The sequence below is a fragment of the Hetaerina americana genome, unplaced genomic scaffold (assembly GCF_022747635.1).
Source record: "Hetaerina americana unplaced genomic scaffold, ioHetAmer1.1.p SCAF_2, whole genome shotgun sequence".
Taxonomy (NCBI): Eukaryota; Metazoa; Arthropoda; class Insecta; order Odonata; family Calopterygidae; genus Hetaerina; species Hetaerina americana.
The window spans coordinates 18575807-18600684 of NW_027286763.1; positions in this window are offsets into that span (position 1 = coordinate 18575807).

Sequence of the window (24878 nt, forward strand, 5' to 3'; positions counted from 1 at the left end):
GAAGTCAGAATAATACATCTGCATCTACATAATACCACGCAAGCCACCGCAAGGGCGTGTGGCGGGGGGTGTTATGCCACCACCCGTAAAATAGAAGTAAACGCTATACATAAAAAAAGTTAACCGGTAAAGAGGACCTGATCCAAAAACAGGCTTCTATTGTAATATCTACATGATGTCTTTTATTCAGTAATCTATATATATATATATATATATATATATATATATATATATATATATATATATATATATACATATACATGTATAGTGTGAATACGAATACGAATTCAGCGGATTGAAATAATTTCCTCAGAATTTTTACAATTCCGTTTTATCGAAAGATGGGCTTATTAACAAAGTGTAACCGCACATCATTGATAACCACAAAAATAACAAATGATTGAGTCAGCGAGCAATTTTGGCGGTTGATAACAAAGTTGTGGATGACTTAAGCTTCGTAATTCAGAATCAAATCGTTGGTACTCTGCATATTCAAATCTATTGACTGTATAGCAAAAGAAGATTAAGCCACCAACTATCCACCTGACTTTTTGGCTGCGTAGGTTTTCGCGGCAGCATCAAACAACCACGCGGTGAAACCCGAGAATGCAGAATCCTTTATCTATCTGACTTTTTACACTCCTTGGATATGCCTGGCTTACCACCACACAATTTAAAGCTGAAGGTTGGCTCGGTAGTCATGATGCTTCGAAACCTAAACCAACCAAAACCATACAATGGAACGCGTTTTGTGATAAAAAAAACTGATAATCAATGTGATTCACATGACTATACTCAAAGGAAAATTCAAAGATGAGGCAGTTCTCATTCCGAGGATTCCCATGAGCCCAACAGATATGCCTTTTGTGTTTAAGCGAATTCAATTTCCAATTCGTGTTGAATTCACGATGACGATTAACAAATCACAAGGCCAATCGTTAAGTGTTTGTGGTCTGAATCTAGCATAATCCATAATTTTCTCATGGTCAATAATATGCGGCATGTTCACGTGCTGGTAAACCATCCGCTTCATTTGTTCTTGCGCCTGATGGCAAAACAAAAAATGTTGTACATCAGAAGCGGCTTGACTCAAGAGAATAACCCGAATTTGATTGAATAAAGGAAATGTCTTTCTGAAAAGCCATTGTAATACTATTTTTTGTAGTTTAATTGAATGTTTTTCCTTATATTATTATAAAACGTCAAATATGATTAAAATTGGTACAGCCGTTCTTGATTTATAAATATAACTAAATAATATAATAGTATAGTATGTAGCTAACTTTACATTGATTGTTAGGCGGTAGGAAGTTCGCCGGGTCCGCTAGTATATACTATATATATATATATATATATATATATATATATATATATATATATATATATATATATATATATATTATTACTCCTAACAAAACACAACATCCAGCATCCTACTCTACATCAGGTCCCTTTTCATCTCTGAGTACTTCCTTCCTCCCTTCATCCCATTCAACATCCCCATCCTGTTTCTTCCCTTTCCTCGTTTGCCTAACATTCCCCCCTCTTTTACTGTCTTCAACAGCCCACTGCCGATCAATACGCCCCTCACCCATTTTTCCTGCCTCCATAGGAATTCTCCCAAAGTACTTCCTCATTTGTTTTCTTCTCTGTCCATTTCACCTTCTCCATTCTTCTCCACACCCACATTTCAAAAGCCTCCAGTCTACGTCTATCCTCCTGCTTCAATGACTACGTTTCCGCGCCGTACTACGCTCCATATCAAAGTTTTCAGGAAAGATACGTAAACTGATAATATATACTGCTCTAGTTTTTGCCCTCCTAATTAAATGTTTAAATCAGCGTTTTTCTTCCTAGAAAATCGCATAACCTTTGTTTTATTATTATTGATTCTCATCCCATATCTGTCACAATGAATTTCAAATTCACTCAGCAATGCTTGGAACCCCTTGGCTGACTGACAAACTAAAACTTCAATGCAACAATTTCAGAGTGTAAAAATCATTCGCCTTGACTGGGATTCGAACCCAGATCCCTCAATATCCTCAATATAAAGCTTGGTCATCAGCGAACCTAACTAATTTTAGGAATTATTATTATTATTAGGTAATCTACCGGTTAAGGTAGGTTTTTGGATGGACACAGCTCCTAAATAAGTATTTAGTGATTCCTATGAAAAAACAACATCCTACTCTATATCAAATCCCTCTTCATCTCTGAGTACTTTCTTCCTCCCTTCATCCCGTCCAAGCCATTACCTCTATACCTTCCGATGAAGACGGAGCCGAATTCCGTCGTAAAGATCAAGAAATAACGTGTGACTGATCTTTTTATGTGTTTCTATATTGTTTGTTGCTGCCCAATTTTGTATTCAACACTTCCGTGTAACGTCGACAAAATCATCTATATATATATATATATATATATATATATATATATATATATATATATAGAGAGAGAGAGAGAGAGAGAGAGAGAGAGAGAGAGTTCATTACACCTATCAAGTCAAATCTTGTTTATTAATTTGGTTTGTTATCTTTAAAATATTTTCTTTAATTATACAATCCTCTCAACCCAGAAATTTCAGTCTTGGTACTTAGACTCTGTCTGCTTTTAAATGTGATTCAAAGCAGTAATTTGACTTTATAACATAGTAAGTTGAATGTTTCTCTTTGCACCATGGGCTTCTTGTTTTAATTCCTTCTTATCGTGGAAGTAGTGGAGAGAGTAACATATCCGATCCAGCAGAGTGCTTAGAAATCTGTCTACGTATGGATTTATGTGGGCACCAAGGATCGTACTATTTATATATTGACTAATTATTTGGTGTGTGATTCAGTTAAAAATTCAGTCATATTCCTACGTCATTCCCGACTTTCGTCACTTTTTACAGAATATTAAGTTGCATAGTCCTCATAAATATAACAACGGAAATAACGTATTGAATTAATATATTGCCCATGTGCAAGTGTCTTGGGAGCATATTTCATGGTCCACAAGTCCATTTTTAGAAATTTATGCCCTTCAAAACACACGTCCTTTTAAACGCACGTCGCTGATTAATATCAATTTTAGTTTGGGGAGTTGCACTGAATTGGAACGAGGAATCGACCCTCAGAGAGAGAGAGAGAGAGATGGCGCTCTTCCAGTCGTCCCTTCCATGCTGTCCCAAGAGGCTCCGTCGGCGCACAGCGGGGTAGGCGCGAAAAGGTGGGCGGGGGAAGGAGGGGCCGGATCGGAGGGCGAAGCGGTCCGAGGTAGGCCGTGAAAACCCCTACCCCTCTCGGACCCCGTGCCCGCACCCCTTCCCTCACCGCCATCGTAAGGGTCGGCGAGGGCCCGTGAGCTGGGAACTGGAGAGTGTGCAGTGCGGGGGAGATTAGTTGATGGGGTGTCGGGGAGAGGTGGGGGCGGGCAGAGGCAAGATTTATCGTCTTAGCGGAACTGACACACACACACTCAAATTCAAAGGGGGTTGGTGGGTGGGGGTTAGATTGGCGGGGGGGGGGTTATCGGGGATTTCTGGTGAACGGTACAAAGGGATAAACAGGGGAGGGAGTGAATGAGTAGGGGGTTGAAAGGAGCGTCACCGAGGCGCATGCGATTGTGTGTTCGGGGGAGGAGGGATGCAGGGGTGGAGAGAAGGGGGGTGGAGTGGTGTTGGTCCACATGCTTAGGGGCCAAAGAGTGTTTGGGGAAGCTCGAAGGAAATGCCGCTAAAACGACAGGAATGCACGCCCTGGGCCACTCCCTTATCTCCTTAGCAGTGTCCGATTCATAAACCCTTACCAACCCTCGCCCTCGTATAAATCCTTAGACGCATCGCACAGCACCACCGGCTGGTGAGCAATGTGATGCTCCGCTTTGAAGATTATAATCCAATATAAATTGAACATTGAAAAATTTACAATGAACGCGTTGAGAATTGGGTGGTATTATATTTCATATAAATAAACGATAAACACAGTAATCAACCCGAAGGTCGGTTTAGTAAAATTAAATGTTGCATTTTCATGAAACGACTGTTATTTAACGAAATTTGTCTTGGTATAATTAAGATATCCTATTAACTGTATCATGCCAACGAATCCGTCCCATGCACGTACATGCGAGGGTTTTTGGCAATAGAAGGTAGGCCCAACGTTGGGTCACGTCAGGAGACATGACAAACTCATGTAGAGGTACCTCTGAAGTGTGAGAAAGCAATATATTCAAAAATGTAGTTTTCAAATGGGTTTGTCATGTAGAGTTGAAAATTCCTTAATGAATTGTAAGCTATTCACTGCTAAATTTGGCTCCCTATAAATCCTCGGGAAATTAATCAATTAAATATATTAATTTATAGGAATTTAGTTCAAATTCAATCAATACAATCGACAAGGAATGAATTTTTGATTACATTATGTATAAATAACTAGTCTGTATCTATATACTTTGTTCAATGAATGAACAGGAAAGATACTTATTCAGCAACCTTGGAAAATCGATTGGAGCGCTCTAATACTTTTGTTACTATTAAAATATTTTTAATTTAAATTTTATTTTAAAATTTTTAACCCATGACTGGAAGCTTAGTAAGTTAAAAATCCTGATAGTCATTATCTGCGGATCTGCCCTTTGTAGCCAAAAGCATCGAAGCAAGTCAGCCAGTGTTTGCAGTCTTTGCTGATCTAACAGCAGCAGTTTCTTCTTTCAAATCCTTAGCCTAGGGTACGTAAATTCCCATATTTCCTTTACCATGCACTCCAATTTTTCTGACAATTCCGAGAAAAATTATGCTGTCTGATTCTTAAACACAAGCTGTCTTCTTATTACCCTTCGCCAGGGTAATAAGAAGATAGCAAGATCTTATTATTCACATCGTAAGGAAGGATCCCAGTGAAACTGATCACTGGCAAACAAGTGGAATCAGTCAATAACGGAACAGTATGTGAATTTTACAATAACGCACTATCTTATGAAACTTCTTTCGAGAAAAATATTTTCCGAGCTTCATCACATGAATTTCTTGTATACTCGCATTTATGTACAAGAACCTCAATAGGTTCCTTGTTGGCTGAGGAATCATAATGTTGATTTTTAACAATAATGATTAAGTATACTAATTTTTCTATTTTATCTTATATTGCTTGACAAATGTGTAGTTCCATTAACATTCCTCGGAAGACATCACGTGACTCGAACACACACTTGTTGCTCCTAAACTATAAACTTAAATTGGTAGAAACGTAACTGAGAAGTTGTTTTGATAATTCGTTGCTTTTACTTTGATTGAGTCATCATTGCCTTTTAAGAAGATTTTATGTTGAGAAAAACTCCCGGAGGAAATATCGAATATCACCAGTGTGGTGACCTAACGAAAGAATAAGCAGCACGGGGAATATGCATTGGCAGCAGCGAGTATCTACCTCATAATAAAACGATATATAAAACAAAAAACAATCGTATGTTGAAATGCTGTAGCTATGTGGTACTGTAGTTATGTAGTAGCTAGCTGTAGAACTGTAGCTATATGGTCATAATTTATGAGAAACCAAGAATTCTGCCTCCACAGGATTTCTCCCAAAGTAATTCCTAATTTGTTTTCTTCTCGGTCCTAATCACCTTCTCCATTCTTCTCCACACCCACATTTCAAAAGCCTCCAATCTACGTCTATCCTCCTGCTTCAATGACCACGTTTCCGCGCCGTACATAGCTACGCTTCATACCAAAGTTTTCACGAGAGATACGTAAACTGTTCTACCTGCTCTAGTTTTTGCGCTCCTATTTTAATGTTTAGCTTAGCCTTTTTCTTTCTAGAAAATCGCATACCCTTTGTTTTATTAATATTGATTCTCATCCCATACCTGTCGCACTGAATTTCCAATTCACTATGCAATGCTTGCAACCCCTTGGCTGACTGACAAACTAAAGCTTGGTCATCAGCAAACCTAACTGATTTTACGAATTCCCCGCCCACTTTCATTCCTACCACCAGTTCTTCCCATGCCTCTTTAATCATTTCCTCTGCATGCAGGTTGAACAAGTCTATTTTATTTTGATGTAATAAACTTGTATGTAAATAAATAAATAAACACGCTCAAATATATATATATATATATATATATATATATATATATATATATATATATATATATATAAATATATATTTGTATCGATTACACGGAAGCACTCACACGAGCAGCACAATAATGGAACGGCACAATAGAACACAAATAGAATAGCAACATTTTAAAGGACACTCACACGGTAAATTGTTCGAGCTTTCGGCCTTCTCCGAGGCCATCTTCAAGTAAGACTGAATATATGTATATATATGTATATGTGTATATATATATACATTCATATATATATATATATATATATATATATAAATGTATGTATATATATCTTGCTCTAAGAGCTAATGGAGAAAGTCTCTTTTCGGGGGCATAAATTTCCCGGCAGGTCTCCCGAGTTCCGACGGATTGAAGCGTTCATATATTTTAAACGACTCACCCGAACCTCATCCGCCTCTCCTGAACAATATGCTCGCATATAGCACGGAAAGACACATCTGAATGGAGACGAGAGCGAGGAAGAGATATGGCCCGTATTGTTTGTTGATCGGGAGAGATGGCGGGAGGAAGAGGCTCGGAGTAAATGGTGGCACGAGAAGAATGATTTGTAACGACGTAAAGGAAACGTAGAGCCATCGGATACGCCCCCACTCCAACCCCCATCCCTTCCCCTCTCGCCCACCCCACCCCATCCCCAACCACTCCCTCACTAGGGTCCCGGGATCTTCTCCTTCCCCCAAACCACCCTCACCACTCCAATTCCCTTCTCCTTCTTCATCCGCCATGGCAAACCAACCTTAGCCCTCCGCCTTTCCTCCCTGCTACCCCTTTCTCTCCCCTCGCCCAAGATTTCTCCATTTTTGGAGGAAATGGAAGCAAAAAGTAAGCGAATAACTCATCTCTCGTGGGGGAAGGACTCGCTTCTTCCTTCCGCCTAAACACATACACTCCAACACGGGACAAACAAGCATAAACAAGGCGTGGTGAGAGCCCGGATACTGTGTGTGTGTCGCGCGTATTGTGTTTCTGTGCATGGCACTGCGCCGCCACCGGCGTCGGTGGTGCGACAAATTGTTGCCCATCCTTTCCCCGAGCACCACGACACTCAAACCCCTTTACGGCGAATATCTGAAAGGTATTTTGTTCCCAAGGAGACGACAATCCTCCCCTTTAAGGGCCCCCATCCTCCTCGGGAGCCCATTTCCGTGCTCTTATCCGCCGAGGGCGGGGAAGCTGCGACGTTCGAACTCCATTCACCCTTTCAACCGCCTGTTCATTTGTTATAGCTCCGCTATTTGTCCGAATTCTATCCATTATTCATCCAACCCCCTACCCCCTTATCCCCCCCTCGAGGATGGCGCATTATCCGCTCTCGCATCTCCCGTCGCCACGAGCGGTGACCACGCCCCCCCCTCCCAGCCCCCCCGTTGAGACGTGTGGGGCGGCCCGCCTGCTGGATGCATCAATCCCTCTATTTGGGATAGCATCACCTCCTCTCTCTACGCTTCTAATCTCTCCTCTCCCATGATACCTGGAGGCGGGGCTCCGCCAGACCTCCATCCTCCGCACGATGTCGGGCCAGTGAGTGCATTTCTCTCCACCTACCTCTAATTTAAAATTTACACATCAGAGACTTTAATGGAAGCTTTGTAATCAAATGAAGAACAATCCTTAATTTTTAATTAAATGCTTAACTCGACAGGCAACCGATTAGTTTTTAGATAAAATACTACCCGGAAATTTGAGGATTTATATAATACTTCCGCATCAATGAAAAGCTCTTCCCTTATATTATTTTTTGCTTAAGACTCCTATTACGCTCCATTTCCAATCCTATAATACGAAATGGCTACTCATTTTCTTTCTCTACTTTGGCTTCTAAAATTTTCCATATTTCCCATCATGCAAAGTACTACTACCACCATCATATTCCATATTTTGGCATCTTTCCATCCCTATGACTCTCTGTTAGGCCCTTAGGTGAGTACACGCCTCATTTAGTTTCGGAGTGAAGCCTCTAATAGGGGCTAAACTAAAAGTTAGTCAATCAATATAGCTGGGCTCCGCTATTTACGAATTCTAATAAGATATCATAAAACTCAATTGTCTTCTACATCTACAAAATACTCCCCAAAGCCTCCGTAAAAACGTGTGGTGGGGGGTGTTAGGTCACCCCACGTTAAATATGATAAAACCACAGTCAATACCAACAAAATCATACAAATCTACTCCCACAGAGGTGTAAATATTCATGCAAAAACATTTTTTACGCACAAGTACGTATGTACATACACTATCAACTATTATGTACATGCACATGCACCTACGAATACTTATGTCTCATGCCTACGCAGCGTTTAATCTTGTTTAGTCCTGACTCTTCAATTGAATGCCTTTGCAATGTCTATAAAGACTTTGGTTTCACAACTATGATTCTTGATTTTCCGGGGAAAGAACGAATATTTGTTTCTATCCGTACAGGAGTCTTATCTCCCTTATCTTGTCTTTGCGGTCTCACCTACCTAAATAGTGTGGCGCCATAATAATGATTTTTGTGTCATTGTAAAACTGGTTTGTTCGGAACCTTTCTAACAGTATAGGTCTCGATTTTTCTCCTCGCATCTCCAGCGGCTGCCAGCTTAATTCCTATAAAAGACATATCACATTCGTCTTCTTATCGTAACGATTTTTGACGGATCTCTTGAATTTATCTAATTCTTTAAGTCAAACTTCCTCTCAAGGATCCCAAATATTCGCGCCGTAATCCAATGTGGCCTAACTAGAGCTAAATAACACCTTTCTTTTACTTTCTCATTACATTTTTGACGTCTTATATGACATTGGTACTTAAATATACCATTATTTCAGTTGGTCATTTAAAGTTTGAACTTTGAAGGTAAGTAGTTATATTAATTGTGATCATGCTTATAAATTTAACGGATAAGTTCGCGAGTGGAACAATTGTGCACATTTTCTTCACATGAACACTAGTCGAATAATATTTATGTTTCACTGGTGTTATCGGATAATTTTCGGAAGATTAAAAAATATACGGGATTCTCTTTCCAGCTTGTTGCACATCAACCGTGACTTCGGGGCGAGTTCGTTCATCAACTAACTTAGCTCCTAAATATTGCCGCTTGTTCGTGCAGCAATATGATTTCTCGTGTAATGAGTCTTTCTCTGTGGAATATTGTTTTGCTTTGTAAGAGCTTGAATATATTTGAATGCACTAATTTAACGCTATATTTTTACAGTATCATGACACAGTATTCATCACTAGACGTGTTCACACAACGGTTGAGTTAAGAAAAATTCATTTAAAACGTTTAAAAACTAATGATTTATCGTCGGATATTAAGCGAACTCAGTATAAGTAAGTATATAATAACCCTCTTGTATAGTTACTAAAGAAAACCGTTGGTTTATGAAGGTTAGCGCTCAGTATTCCTAGTGGTGTTGCTATAAAATATATAAAATTCCAGTGAGGCTGAACAAACTAGGAAACGAATAAGTAACGTGACCGTTATATACTATATTAACGTTATTCTCTACTCAAACTGTAATAATAGCAATTAAGAATAAGAATTCGATATTTTTACGCTAGCAAATTGGTAGGTTTAGAGTGGCAAACGCGAAGTAGCTTTAGGAATGCATTTTATGAATGCAAATATAAGTAGGTTTACAAGGATTGTAATCGGAGGATTATTTGTGCAATAAATTATATTTAGCCGCTCTTCGGTTACATTTGTTTAAGAGAAGATGACTTAATATTCGATTAATGTATAAAAAATTTCAAATAGTATCCAGTGTTATTAGAAATGAAACATTTCTCTATGATGTTATGATGAAATAATAATGTTTTGGAGAATATCCCATCCAATGCAATAGGCCATCGGCTTGGTTCGGGGGCTAATACACCCCTTGGGTCTGGGTTTGACTCCCGGGGGTGTTAACACTTTTAACTGGTACATCGATCCCTACTTGAGTGCCGTGTGGAGGGCACCTGAAGTGAATAAATAGGCCGTCCGTCGGATGTGACATTGGACCTCTAGGTCCCTTTGGTTAAGAGTAGATCAATGCCGACTCCTAGGTTCTCTTCACCCATTCCCTTAGGATTCGACCTATTGTAAATACCCATAATCATCCCTACTGGCGTAATGATCTCAACTGTCATTCGCCGCTCTCCTAATAACCGCTACAGCTATATCAATGCATTGGATCAGTTTGATATGGTGTTGCATCCTCATAATTAGGTGTAACGTTATTTACTTTACTTATTGCAGTGAAAATTTAATAGTCAATTCCAAATATAATGTGCTAATTAGGCTTTAATTCAAGTAATTGAATACCTTTGATAAGAAAAAATGATGCCTCAATTATAGGAAAATAAAGTAATACTCTTTTAATTCTATAATATCATGTGAAATGCTTTACAATATGTATTGATATTATACCATGTTATTATAAAAATATGAATTTAATTGTGGAGACAGAAACTAATGATAAAAATTGAAAAACTAAGGTGAGAAAAAGCTGCAATTGAGCAGCATAAAGAAAAATGCATATCCATTATCTTATTTTTTATGAGCGTTTTTAAATGTTTAAAAAACTGATAAAATACTCAAGTTAAATAAGCTATAATTTTGAATTTATTTTTTTAATTAAAAATCTCCAATTAGTCTTCCAAAGCGTCTTTTCTCTAATGCTATACATTTTTGCGGGTTTAACTGAGGCTATTCAGAAATGGTTGTCATTTAGCTTCTCTCACTAAGAGTGTCGTCAGAAGGAAAAGAATTAATGGCGTTCCTCTTTTGATGAGGGCAGAGTTAGTGGAGTAAAACGTAGTATTTTTGAATAGTAGCATGTGATCACGAACTGTTTTGTAATAGCTTTCTTACTAAGTGGAAACAATTAATATATTTTAAAATTATTTGCTTATATATAAGTCAAAATATATTTGAATCGTTATTTCTAAATTATATTTCGCCATTTTAGTATATTGTGCTCAAGTCTATAGTATCAATATATGAAAAATACTAATAAGATTATACAAAAATTAAATGAATTTGTAAAGCCCAGCTTGTTTTGATCCCAATTAGGTGATGAGAGAATTTAATATGAATCTTATTTATATACTATATTAAATTTACTTCAGCTTTATTCACTTGATCTCTATAAAATGCATACAGCGTCAGGTAATTATCAAATTATAAATCGGCCAGCTTTTAATGGGTAATTACTAAAGCATTAAAAATGAAATACAATCTATAATCAGCCTTTAATCTATTCCACCCTATTTTTATTGGCGCGGTCGTTATCAAAGTTTGGAATTACCCTCTGGCTGCCCGAAAGCCATTTAATATTCGGAATTAAAACATTAATGGGTCACAAATTTAATACAAAGCCATGGAAAACTTATGAAAACATAATGCCTTGAGGGATTTAAATGACCTTATCGTAATAGTTGAATTTTCAGTGGCCGTGTGCTCCCTAATTAGATTCCCAATTGTTCAAACCATTATTCCAGCACTTCTCTTCTTTGTTGAAACAAAAGCATAGAATTAATTTCAATCTTTCCATTTGCATACACACTTAGACTGTTGAATAATTTCCCCCTAACCTTCGCTCTACAATCTGGTCGCAACCTAAATCTACCACTGCTCACAAAAGACGCGGCTTAAAGTGGCAAAATAGTAAAGATGTTATGTGATTTATGTTATGAAATTTCTTGGAGCAACAGAGATCGGCATAAATTAATGATTTTAAGCTTAAATTTTATATGTGTACATAATATAAATGCTGTTTGATCGGTTCTAGTGGAGTAGTAACCATAAAAACAGATGATTAACCAGATACCCTTGTAAGCTTTTCTCCTAGTCAGCTTGAATGAAATCTCTACCGGTCTCTCCGAAGACGCGGGAAATAATATCTACAATTTACTTAAATTAGTCATATGCAGTGAGTAACTTGACATTAAGTAGAGAACCTAACAGGGTGAGGATGTAATAAAAGTAAGTCATTGAAAACGGAAAAGTCCCCAGTAGCAGTATTTTAGGGGAGGCGACCGACAACTTAGGTCATTTGCGTCATAGGGGATGGACAGGAAAGGATGTAGGGTGGAGAGAAACCCGGCGTCGGCATTAGCCTACTCTTTACGAATGGCGCCAAGGTGTCCGCAGCTTAACGTCCCATCCGACGGACGGCGATCTCAAAGTGCCCTCCACAAAGCACCCCAAGTAGGGATCGAGATACCTCTGAAAAATATTCAACACCGCCGCGGAAAAGTCCCCTCAGAGTTATAAATATACTTAGGGAAGAAGACCCTAAAGGCATTATAGAAATTGATCTGCGGAGTTAATGAAACGGGGAAAAGTAAACTGGTTTTCGATGAGATCTCCACTGGCCTCATATACAGTACCTGTACCTTGATAAGAGGCAAGAAAATGCTACGAATAGTTTTCCCGCGCTACCTGATCAAAATAATTATTTGAATTATTTAAGGAAAAACCGCATGGATTAAGAACGATTTTGCTTCAAGAAAGCATAATCGAGGGAAAATTATCAGCTTCAATTCTCAAAGAGTTAAAAAATACACTTTTCCCCACAAAAAATAATTGAATCAGTCATAGTAAAACTATTCTCACCAGTGAAGGGATTGTGATAGCTACCAATCAACCAACTCAACATTGCTCCATTTGAAAAATGCAACTGAAAGTGCCGAATTAGCCAAATGGTTAACATTCTAATGGAAATTAGAGTGGCCAACTACAAAAAAAAGGCTAATTTTCAGAGTGCATGTAGGAATTATGGCGGTTAAATGGAGCCCCTGTCCTGAGGAGGGAAGAATGATGATAAAAGTAAAGAAGAAATAGGCATCTCCCTCCCGATGTCCATTCTGTATTCCTCGCCAAGGGGGACCCGGACCTGAGGCATGGCACTCCGCGCTTGCTTCGAAAATCTATCGAATTGCGGTTCCGACATGTATGCTGCTTCGCAGGGCAACCATATTTATATTCGAAAAAGGGAATCAAAAGTCGGAAGGGAAATGTATTGGAAAAGTGGAGGCAAGAAGAGTGGCCACGGGGTGAATCCATTCGCTGTTGTTTTTCCACTCTCCCGCCCGTTCCTTTTCGGTGGATTTCCCCGGGAGGGGGGAGCGGAGAAGACCGACCGACGCAAGGGAATGAAGAGGGTGGCGGAGGGGACGGATGGGGGGATATGTTTTTCTCCCTCTGTTCGGGCGAGGCAGCGAGGAAGGGACACTCGCGTCGGGTAATCAATTGATGGACAGAATTCACTAAAACTTACGTGGATATTTCGTTCCTCCACGCTAATGGCAATAAGAGAGTCGACTGATGACTCCACTCTGCCAAGGTTAAGAGGAGAGACGAAGTTCCACACCAATCTCACACTTATGCTATAAAACGCTGATTTTTTGCTTAAAAACATCAAAAAAACTATCAGGGGCAGTCAAATGAAAACCGAGCACCTGCTACAGCATGACCGTGGAATGGTTTTATTTAGGAGTGATGATAAAAAGCGTTGACACATTTATACCACTGGAAGACGAGCCGATCAATTCCAGTTTTGTAGAAAGAGGTAGGTCGCTGACGGATTCACAACTACATCCCTCGTCCGAATGAAACCGACGTCCGCGAATGCCTTTCTTTAGGTTGCCAAAGATGTGAAAATCACAAGGTGAAAGATCTGGGCAGTACGGAGGATGTTGAAGTGTTCCCCAAGCAAATCGCCGAAGAGCGGCTTTCGTCAGATTGGCAGTATGGGGTTGAGAATAATGATGCAACAAGATGATTTCATCGGACAGTATTCCGAGACGTTTTAACTTTATGACGCATCGCAGTTTCTGCTGAGTCTGCTCATAGCGCTGCGCATTGATTGTGGTTCCACTCTCCAGGAAGTCGACAAGCAGAGGGTCCCTGCAGTCAAAGAACAGGGTTATTGAAACTTGTTTGAACAGTATTGGATTCCTTTGGTAAGGGAGAATCAGGACGTCTCGATTGTTGGTTTTTCCGTTTGGTCTCAGCCTCGAAATGGGGGCATTAAGTTCCGCCCCCTGCGACAATACGGGACCGACACGCGTACTCTTCCTCGTGGTGCCGTTGCAGACGACTCAGATATGACGCCGTTCCGTCTACTTTTTGTATCGTATCTTCATAAGTTATTGCGGAACCAAATGCACTCAAACTTTGCGGAGATGCAAGTGATATTCGATAATGGCATGCAAGGCTATTTCCGACATGAACACGAATTTCTTCCTCTCTGATTCGTCAGTTTTCCCGGACAAGGCCATCAACCCACCCTATCACATCAGAGGTAATGGCTCAATAGGTATATCCTAGACGTAAATCGTCTTGCAGTCATGTGCGGCCGTCTCGGGATCTGCTATGCCACTCGTGCACTCTAGTAAGGGGCATTAGGTGTTCGCCATACACAGCAGACATGCAACGATGAGTTTCGCATACTCAAGCACCCTCTGCCATCAGAAAACGAACCACACCCGTAAGGCAAGCAAAGAAGAGCACCCTCTGCTCTTCTTTGCTTGCCTCCGTTTCTAGAGCGGAACGAACACACTAGACTAGTCCGCGCACCAACATGGACATAACCAAACAACTGCGTGTCTATGAGTTGTGCGACTATGCAGTTCTCCTACCATAGGGATGGCAGTATCGACATGTGACAACAGTGATGCAACTTCCTGTGTAATGGCGGGTGTTCGGTTTTCATCTGACTTCCCCTCATAGATGGTACGATATATTTGACCCATGAAATCCAATATTCCATATGTTGGAATTCCCTGGTTAGGTGTGGTTTGACATTTCTTGAACCCAGATTGGACAGATAAACTGGCAACGCTTTTGTGGTGCGGGACGGCTGTTGAGGAAATGTAGGTTTGAACCTGGTAGTATTGCCTTTAAACCGACGGAACACGTATTTTTGACGCACTGAAAAGCACTGGGAACATTGTTTCATGACTGAGATGAAATTTGCCATTGTTATATTTTCAAGGAAATATCCACCGTTAATCAATCCTCGGCTTAGTTACACTCTATGTTCATGATCAAAAGAGGAGTTGAATTAGGAAGATTCTCAAAACCCATACGTTCGAACCACATTGACTTTATTGTACTTAGATATTTATTTAGTTATTTGTTGGGCTTGTGTGCTTTCTGAGCTTAATTTGGTTGAGAGCCGGTGTCATCCACTCAAAATACGATTTGGTTTCGATGGCAGAGTCAGCGTCAGCAGAAGCTACAGACTCAGAGATAACGAAGTCAGATAAATACTTCGAAACTAATATGCATTTTTATATAGATATGGACGACACGGCTTGCGATGCATTTCTGTCTTCTTCCCGCTCACTCACTCAATAATTCAATAAAATAAATCAATTCGTCGTCACCCGAAGTAGCACGGTATGACTTTGTCGTTCCGAATCTTTTTTGTTGTTCCACAGATAGTTTTCTGATCATATTCGTCCTTTCTGAAATATGTAGAGGCAGTGAAAATTTGTTGATTAGAATAAGGTCATTAAATTTTATTATACGTTGTCAGGAATTTTTCCAAATATAAGCTGCCTCGAAACATTGCTGCTGCTGCCCATTTTTTCCCTAAATTTAAGAAATGAATACTATAAAGAACTTAAAATTTGTTAATTAAACGGTTGCGGTGTCATTGACACGATTCAATTACCATTTGAGGTGGGATACATCGGTTTCGGTGGCATAATCTTATCCGTTTAGATAAATGGCATAAAAAGGCTTGAATTCAGCAGAAAAATATTAAGACGGAGAGGAAGAAATTCAAAGACGGATCCGCTGCGAGATTTTTACTCTATGCGAGGAGTCACCCCATGCGAAATACTTATTTCCGAGGCATTAGAAAACAGGAGCGAGAAGAACGAAAAGGAAATATTCCAACTAGGGCAATCCAACATCCCAAAGAATCAAATCCTGATCTTGAGTGTTGGTATTCACTAAACAGAGCTGCACAACTTTGATAACCAACATTATCACCGCTTCAGGTGGAAGAGGAAGCAAATTAGAACCAGAGTTATTTATTTGAGAGTGGGAGTGTCCAACGATTTTCTCCTTTAGAGGTATCTAACTAAACTCGAGGAAAATGAGATCCACCATATTGAAACATTGCCTTAAAATCGGCTTCAAGTCCTTCTTCCGCTGCCTGCATTCACTAACGACTATCTCCTTTCAAGTCAATCAAATCTCAGGGCAATAACTTTGAGAACTGTCAAAACCTTTATGGCATAAGACTAGCTAAAGGATCGAACGCAATCTAATTGTTATACATTTGAGCCTGATGGCGATGCGGAAAAATGACGTTGACATTGGAACGGCGGAAGAGGTGTACGGGTTGAGTTCATGACCCCTTCGGACAGGTGCAAGGGGAGGTGAAGTAGCGGGCGTGTAGAAGGGCTGAGGGATAAAGGGGCGGGTAGAGAGAGGCTCCTAGGAGGTACGGGAGGTCCTCACTATACTGCTATCCTAGAATTATGGCGTATGTCAGGGCTACCTGAGAGGTTGGAGTTGAAAATTATGATGACGTGTTAGGAAAATCTACTATATAATGGGACACCGTGAAAATATAAAATCGTCTTGACAGAAGATTCATGGAAGAACAAAATTATTCAACTTATTTTAATTCCAATGGTGAACTTTTGGAAAGGAAGTATAACTTTATATCCAAATATTTCTTTTATCGTTAGCTCATAGATCAAACTCAGAATGAAATTGAATAGTTATTCGGCGGAGTTTATTATCTATTTGGTACAAAAAGGATTTTATTAAGATGCCGCCATCTGTTGGGAATTTTCGTTTCAATGAAGATGAAGCGTGGAGGTTTAATGATTGATTCTGTTGGTTAAATAAGTGCTGAAATAAACACAATGACTGCATTGTATTTTAAGATTTTTTAAAACTTTTACTAATCTAGGAACATTTTAAAAGCACGTAAAATCTTTGTTATGTCAATATATTTTACAATTTACTAAAAATTTGGCTTATGGTTGTAAAAATAATTATACTTGCAGCAGTCACGTGTATACATTGATTTTGCGTTTTATCAACTCCGAGATACATAAATACAAATGTGAATAAAGAACCACGTAACAAAAAAAACGGAAGCAATTCGTTTCTTAGAAAGAATTGGCGCAGTTGCGAGATGAACGGCGTACCATGGTTGAGTTTTTTCGGTATAATCCGATTGCTTCCGAGCGTCACGCAATTCACGTGTCATGTGCAGTACGAGCAGTGCGCTCTCCGCGGGCATCATGATTTATCTTGCACTACCGAGACAGTTAAAGGCATTTTCTAGCTTTTCGAAACTGTTCCAATGATACCACGGGTGCATTTCCTAGACATATGTACCTAGGCATATGTTATTGAGTCATTGGATGCTGTCATATTGATGTCATCTTGGCGTCACTATCATGTCATCTTGGCATTTGAGAGATATTCTGTTCCCATGAAGCAGCTATGACTTATAAAGCAGCGATGACTTAAATATATTGACTCCCATTCCCAAAGGTAGGAATATTTCTTCTCAGAATTTAGGAGACAACAAATATAATTTTGACATGTTTTTCAATGAGATGTGTGAAGGGAAAAGTATTAATATGGGAACTTGAAGTACATTAACATAGGCATGTGACGGAAAAAAGGGAAATAATACTCACGAAAGAAATGATCAATGATAAAGGGACTTAGTGTAAGAGCTGTAAATTGGGCTGGGACAAAGGATAAAGATCGACTAAGTTTTACAAAATATTACTAAAATACGTATATGATGTAAATGTTAGAATATTTTTGAGTATTCATTTTTAAAACTATGTGCTAAAACTCGAAATGTTTACTCAATACCAATGGAAATGCATTGCATAATAAAATTTCATTTCAGGTTAAAAAATAAATTTACTTCCCGCGTAAAAATCTTTTCATTGAAATTCACTCGAGTTCACCTTTTAGAATTATAGAGTATAATTCTAAGAAACTGCGGGAGATGACGCGACAGTAACTCTTAACGGAGTCTATCGCTAAGTGTGCATTTCAATGCAACAATTTCAGAGGGTAAAAATCATTCGCCTTGACCGGGATGCCAGCCAAGGTGCATGATTTTTACACCCTGAAATCGTGGCATTATTTAATATGAAAACCATAGAATAAATAATGATAGAATAACAGATAATTTGGTGGCTAATAAAAACAATAAACATCAAAGAAGGTCATCATCAAAGTCATGCACAAAGCCCACAAATGATATAAATTGATTATTTAGACAATGTATTATTGAAAATGCTGAGATGATTCGGTCTTGGAATGTCTGGTGGCACTAAGGAGAGAGAGGAATACGTAATGCAATTTTAAGTTATTAATACATTTTTAGTTGGTAGAGGTAGTCCAGGGGTTGAGCGTTTGAGTCCTGACCGTGGAACCTCGGTGGGATTCCCAGGCAAGCCTTTTTGGGCACCTGCAGCTCCACCTATGTGATTTTTAAAAATACATGTTTAGGAGAGAAATGAAAATTAAAAAAATTTCTCCTTCGGCTTTCTGAGTTCATCCTCACCCGAAATTCATTCTCCTATAACGATAAATTATTCTTGCAAATAAAGGGTTGTGCCATGGGCAGCAGGTTCAGCCCTACCAATGCAAACCTTTATCTTGGTCTTGCAGAGAAAATATTCCCCCTAAAACAACCCATAAAATCTCTTTTGTGGCTCAGATACATCGATGATATTTTCCTTCTCTGGCCACATGGTACCGATTCCCTGATAACTTTCATTTCCCACATCAATGCTTCGTCCCCTGTCTCCGTCAATTCTACGGTTTCCTCCTCCCAAATCGCTTTCCTGGATGTAAACGTATCATTAATAGACCAAACATTTCACATTTCTGTACACGTAAAACCCACCAACAAACAACAATACTTATATTATAGCAGTTGCCACCCATATTACACCAAACGCTTCATTCCTTATTCCCTGTCCATAAGAGGAAAAAACTTGACGCAATGACCGCGACTCCCTTTATAATATCCTCACAAATCTACACTATTCCCTCCTTGAACGAGGTTATCCCGAATCCCTCCTTAACAAAAGGATCCAAAGACATGCTTTCACTCCCAAACCTTTCTGCACCGCGGAAACCCATCCTCTTTCAATTTGCACCACATACTTCCCTGGCCTAGAATATCTGTGATTAATCCTTAAAGACCTCTACCCTATCCTCAAAAGCCATATTTCCACCGCTAACCTTTTTCCCAAATGTCCCTCTGTTACTTTGAAACGCGCCCCCCCAACTTACCAGATTTTCACAAATCAACCAATACTCTCCTTAAATCCCCGCCCCGTACCCAAAACCACTTCCATGTCCTGCAATAAACCTAGATGCAAATCAAGTCCTATTTTCAAAACCAGAATCCCATCCCTCTCCCACCCACTTTTTAACTCTCTCCCACCATTTCCCTACTCCACATGCACATTCAACAATGTATATCACCTTCTGAAGTGCCACATTTGCCCTGCCTTTTATATTGCGCAGTGAACCACACCCCTTAATATAAATCGACAACCACCGGGCCTCATGCAAGAATTCTTCTCTGATTGGTATGCTCCCAATTCCCAAACACGCCTCCGAACACAACACTCCCTTTGATAAATGCATCCATATGCATATCCATCTTAGCATCCCACCCACCCTCTGATCCTCCACTGAAACTCAGAACAATAGAGCGAGCCTTCATCTGGCTCTTGGATCCCTGGAATTGCCCAGGTTTTAATATTAGGCATTAATTACCCGTATCTGCACATATTTCCATCCTCGCTCCACCTCATCAACTTCCATATTTTCCCCACCCTTCTAACAATTCCCCTTCTAACTCTTCGCCTCCCAACTCTTCCCCTCGGAAACCTCTCCCCACCTTTTCCTTCCATCCATCTTTCCAGCCCTCGTATTTCCCTCAGTTCTGCTCTTCTCTTCCTTGAGAAAGGTGGCTTGGACCACCGAAATTTGAAACCTAGTGAGTTTCTTTTCTTTTTTGTGTGTTTCTGTGTTTTTGTTTGGTACTAGTGCTAACGTTTATACTTTGCTATTCACGTCCGTGAGACTCCAAAAAAGTGTTATATATATATAATAACTGGACAGCAACAAACAACATAGAAACACATAAATAGATCAATCACACGTTATTTCTTGATCATTTCGACAGAATTCTGCTCCGTTTTCATCGGAAGATAGAGAAGTAATGACATTACTTCAATATACATCGCTCATTACTTCTATATCTTCCGATGACGGAGCAGGATTCCGTCGAAATGATCAAGAAATAACGTGTTAGTTATCTATTTATGTGTTTCTATATTGTTTGTTGCTGTGCAATTTATTATTCCACTTTCGTGTTACGTCGACGAAATCATCTATATATATACATATATATAATTATATGCACAAAAAGAACAGTCTTACGATATTTCTTAATAATTTCGACGGAATTTAGTTCTGTCTTCTCCAAAAGAAACAGTAGTACTGCCTGCTGGTATAGGGGAGGTGAGATATGCGAGAGAAAGAGAAGTGACACTTCAGACCATTTTTATTAGTGAACGATTAGAGTCCCGGCTGTTGATAGGCCTTGCAAAGGCATATGCATGCCATTTCTAAAGGTTTTAATTGTATGGAGATATCAGATGGGGGAAGGGAAGCTAGAGCGGAAACACTGTAGCACTCACTGGTTGAAGGGGGGTGTTATGATGGGAGGCATGTTTTGGGATGGGGAGACCCGCAGACGGGGAAGAGAGATTGCACAAGGCGCGATAATTGTTTATCCTATGGTTCAGGGGTGTGGAGCTTTGGCCTATGCAAAAAGCTGGGCAGAGTTTACAGGCCAGGATATAGATAACATTCTTGGATGTGCAGGAGTGGGGGAAGGGTGGGAGAGAGTCAAAACGTAGGTTGGATAGGGGTGGAGTGTGAAATAGGGCAGGTTTTACATCCTCCTCGATGACATGGAGAATGTGTAGCTCTGGGGGTGGAAGGGGATTTGGAGTGAGACTAAGTGGATTTAAGGAGATCTGATAGGTTGGCGGACCGTTTGAAGGTGACAATGGGCATTTGGGAAGCAGATAGATTAATCAAAGAAGGTTGGAGGAAGTATTGTGATTTTTGAGGATGGGGTATAGGTCTTTAAGGATAAATTTGAGGGACTAAATGCCAGGGAAATTGGTAGTACAAATGAAGATAGTGTGGGAGTCTGTGATTAAGGGAGGCTTGGAGGTGTAGGAATGTTTGACGATTTTTTTAGTGAGGAGAGAATCTGGGTATCCTCGTTGGAGGAGGGAGTGGTGAAGGTTGTTAAGGTATTTGTTAAGGGATTCGGGATGGTTGCAAATATGGTACTCGCGGATAGAGAGGGAGTAAGGGAGGGAGCGCTTGGCATGGGAGTGGTGGCAACTATTGTAATGGAGATATTGTTCTTTATTTGTCGATTCTTTGACTGCAGAAACGGTGAAAATATTCACAAAGTGGTACTGGATGATCGCTGACTGAAAATCGCGAGCTAGCAGACATATTAGACATTTCAAAAAGTACGGTACATCGCATATTAATTGAAAATTCGCATAGGAGAAAGCTGTATGCAAGATGGGTCAAAGATTTTCCAACCGTGAACAAGTGATGTCGGCAGTTAATGCCTATTTTGAGGAGCAAGACAATTCTTATTATAAAAAGGGTATCGAACTTATTGAACATCGCTCGGAAAAGTGTATAGAGCTGAAAGGAGATTATGTTGACAAGTAAATGCATTTTTTTACAAAATTTTTGTGTTTTCTTTGTTGGGTCGGGTACTTTTGGGATTACCATCGTATTACATTTCAATACTTTTACGCGTTTTATCTTATTTTATGGTATTTGACTCCAGGGTAAATATTCGGTCATTAAACCTTGTCATGAATTGTTTAAAGATATGCTTTGTGTCGTGTGTAGTTCATTTTTATTTATGCGTTATTTTCTTGCTATTGGTTTCATATTTTTAAATTTAGTTTATTAACCGTTAATTATTTATACTACAATTAGTTTTTGTGGGCACTCTTTAATTTTTGTTTCTTTTATTACTTTTTGAGCGTAATCAATTTAGTGAAACGATGACTCCCTTTGCCAAGGTTTGGCGAACGGCCTATGATTACCCACACGGATTCATGCAAACAGCTATATTTTTACTAAGGGCATTGAAAAATACTCACAATTTCTAAACACAACCTTAAGCTTGCAGATTATTTTTCGTAATATATATGTTTATTCTAAAGTAAGGTTTAACAATCACACAAACGAGGCATGAATATAATCACGGTGGGGGAAAATATGCACGAATAGGAGTAAACAAAATAACTTAAAAAGACGACCTTCTTAGCTATAAAATGAAACACCATAAATATATTTTAACCTCCAAATTTGAAATATTTGTGTCCAATAATATGACAAAATAAAGTTATTACAAGAATAAAACCACATTCATGTGGAAAACGCCAGATATCTCTTGCCTTATGGAAGGTCCGTCTTTTCCAACCTCTCATTAATAAAGCCTATTGTTTTATCAATGAGTAAAAATGTACTGTACTCTTTCAAAGAAATCACCAATATTTTTGTGACCAACATACTCTCCCTCTATTGTGATTATTCTTCTGATAGGTGTCTCGTTTCCGGTACTCGGAATTATGGTGTCCTAATATGGCGTATTTAGGATACACTTCTTGTATCCTAAACCCTGGGGCCTAAACAGGTGCCTACATTTACGTCCCCTTGATACCTAACGAGTTTGGACACCTTTCAATATGGCCTCCTCCCTAAATTCGAGCGATTTAGACGCTCAACTGACGAGTCTGGACGCAGCTTTGAGAGCCTTTTCCAAAGACATCTTGGCGCCATAATGACGGAATAATTGTGCAAAAAGTCTCGTAAAATTAAACGAGCGCATGTCCCAAGAAACAATTAGCATCATGGTGTAATTTAGTTTTACAAAATCTCGGCAACCTAGTGAGTGGTCCGGTCAGGCGGGACACAAGCAATGCACAGCGGGAGCACTGAAGGGTTATCAGCCAAGGACAAAAAAGCAGCCTCACGTGGGGTGACCACGGGAAGTTCAGTCATAAGCTGCGTTCCAATTTTTTTCCAAGAAATAACTGTTAATTTTTTAAAGAAGACTTACACAAAGATATTTATTGCACGTTTAAACTCGAAGGGATGAGAAACGCATTTTTCTCAAAATATCCGGAGAATTTAGCGGTGAAAACCAACTGCGAACATCGTGGCCCAAGGCAGACACATGAAGGTTCTAGCTATTTTTACCACATCGCATATTTTATTTTTCATGCAATTATACACGTTAATATTATTTGAAAATGGCAACGTATTCATACTAAATTAAAATCTTAAGGCACCGTTTTTCGCCCGTTTAAATTGGCTTAGAATTTTTACGCATGCTATCCTTCTTTCGATTCCGAAGAAAAGATTTTAGCATACATTTTTGACAATAATTGGCAAAAAAAACCCAGCCAACGCTAAAACAATGTCATTTCGTATCCATCGAAGACCATATCACTTTCTTAGATAATTAGGCATGTTCGACGCCGGAAATTTCGTTGACGGTGGGGAAAGAATACGGAGTCGTGCAAAGGAAGCGAGACATTAGTGAGACGCATTGGAGGATGGGATGGAGGGCTCGGGCAGAGTATGCCGGAGATGGTGGGAGAGGTGTGGGTGGAGGAGTCTGGAGCGGCTCGCTGTTGCGTGGCGGGATTCACGGGAGCGAAAGTTGGACAAGCGCCCCACCGACGGCGCACCATTCCGAAGAGAGGTGGAGCCGGGAGGGGGCAGAAGGAGACAGACATCTGTCGCCAAATGACATCGGATTGCAAAAGTTTAGTAGGAAACGAATGCAGACTGCACGGTCGTGAAATAGAAGTGAATAAATGGGGATTGCGGAAGGCCTGCTTGCGTGTGGGACTGGGATATACATTTTTATTTCACGGGAAAACTTACTCGAAATGGAATTGAGTTCAGGAGGAGGATTTAAGCAAATCAAGACCAATGGACAGAGAATACGGTACGATTTCCCACTCCGATCAGCACAGACTGCTGTGTACACTGTAGAAGTTGAACTTGGCGCCGAATACTACTGAATTTCATATCTAAAAGTACAGCAGCGAGTGGGCTCAGAAGTAATCTTCATCAAAGACATTAGACGGTTTCATTTCGACAAGGATAAATCCGCCGATATTTTCCATCCACTCCAACTAATTTTCGGAGTGGATTAAGAATATTTTACGGACTTGGCATAAGTGTATCTGGGAGATCTCACAACTGAAACACTCCTTCCGAAAAAAAACTCTATTTTTCCATAAATGTTTTCAGAAAACTTGGTGAGGAGATTTAGGTATGACACTTGGTATTATAGATTGGCCCGAATAAATTTACATAGTGTTTAAAAAAGCCGCTAGGAATGCACTAGATAATCTGGTGGTATTCGAGAGATTAAATGTTTTTTGAAGGAGACATACTGCTGTTGGTTTTCAATCGTACATTCTACCTAATACATTCTTCGAAATATATTCACAAACGCATGTCACGTATGTCACGTCATACATGCAATATTTTACCATATTATAGTACGTAACATGTTAATCGTGAAATAAATATGCCGGTCATTGTTGCAGATTTTGGTTGCATATCTTGTTATTCGCTGTGCATAGATGATGTCAACGCTTCTTAAGGATTTTCAACCTGCACCATAATTTG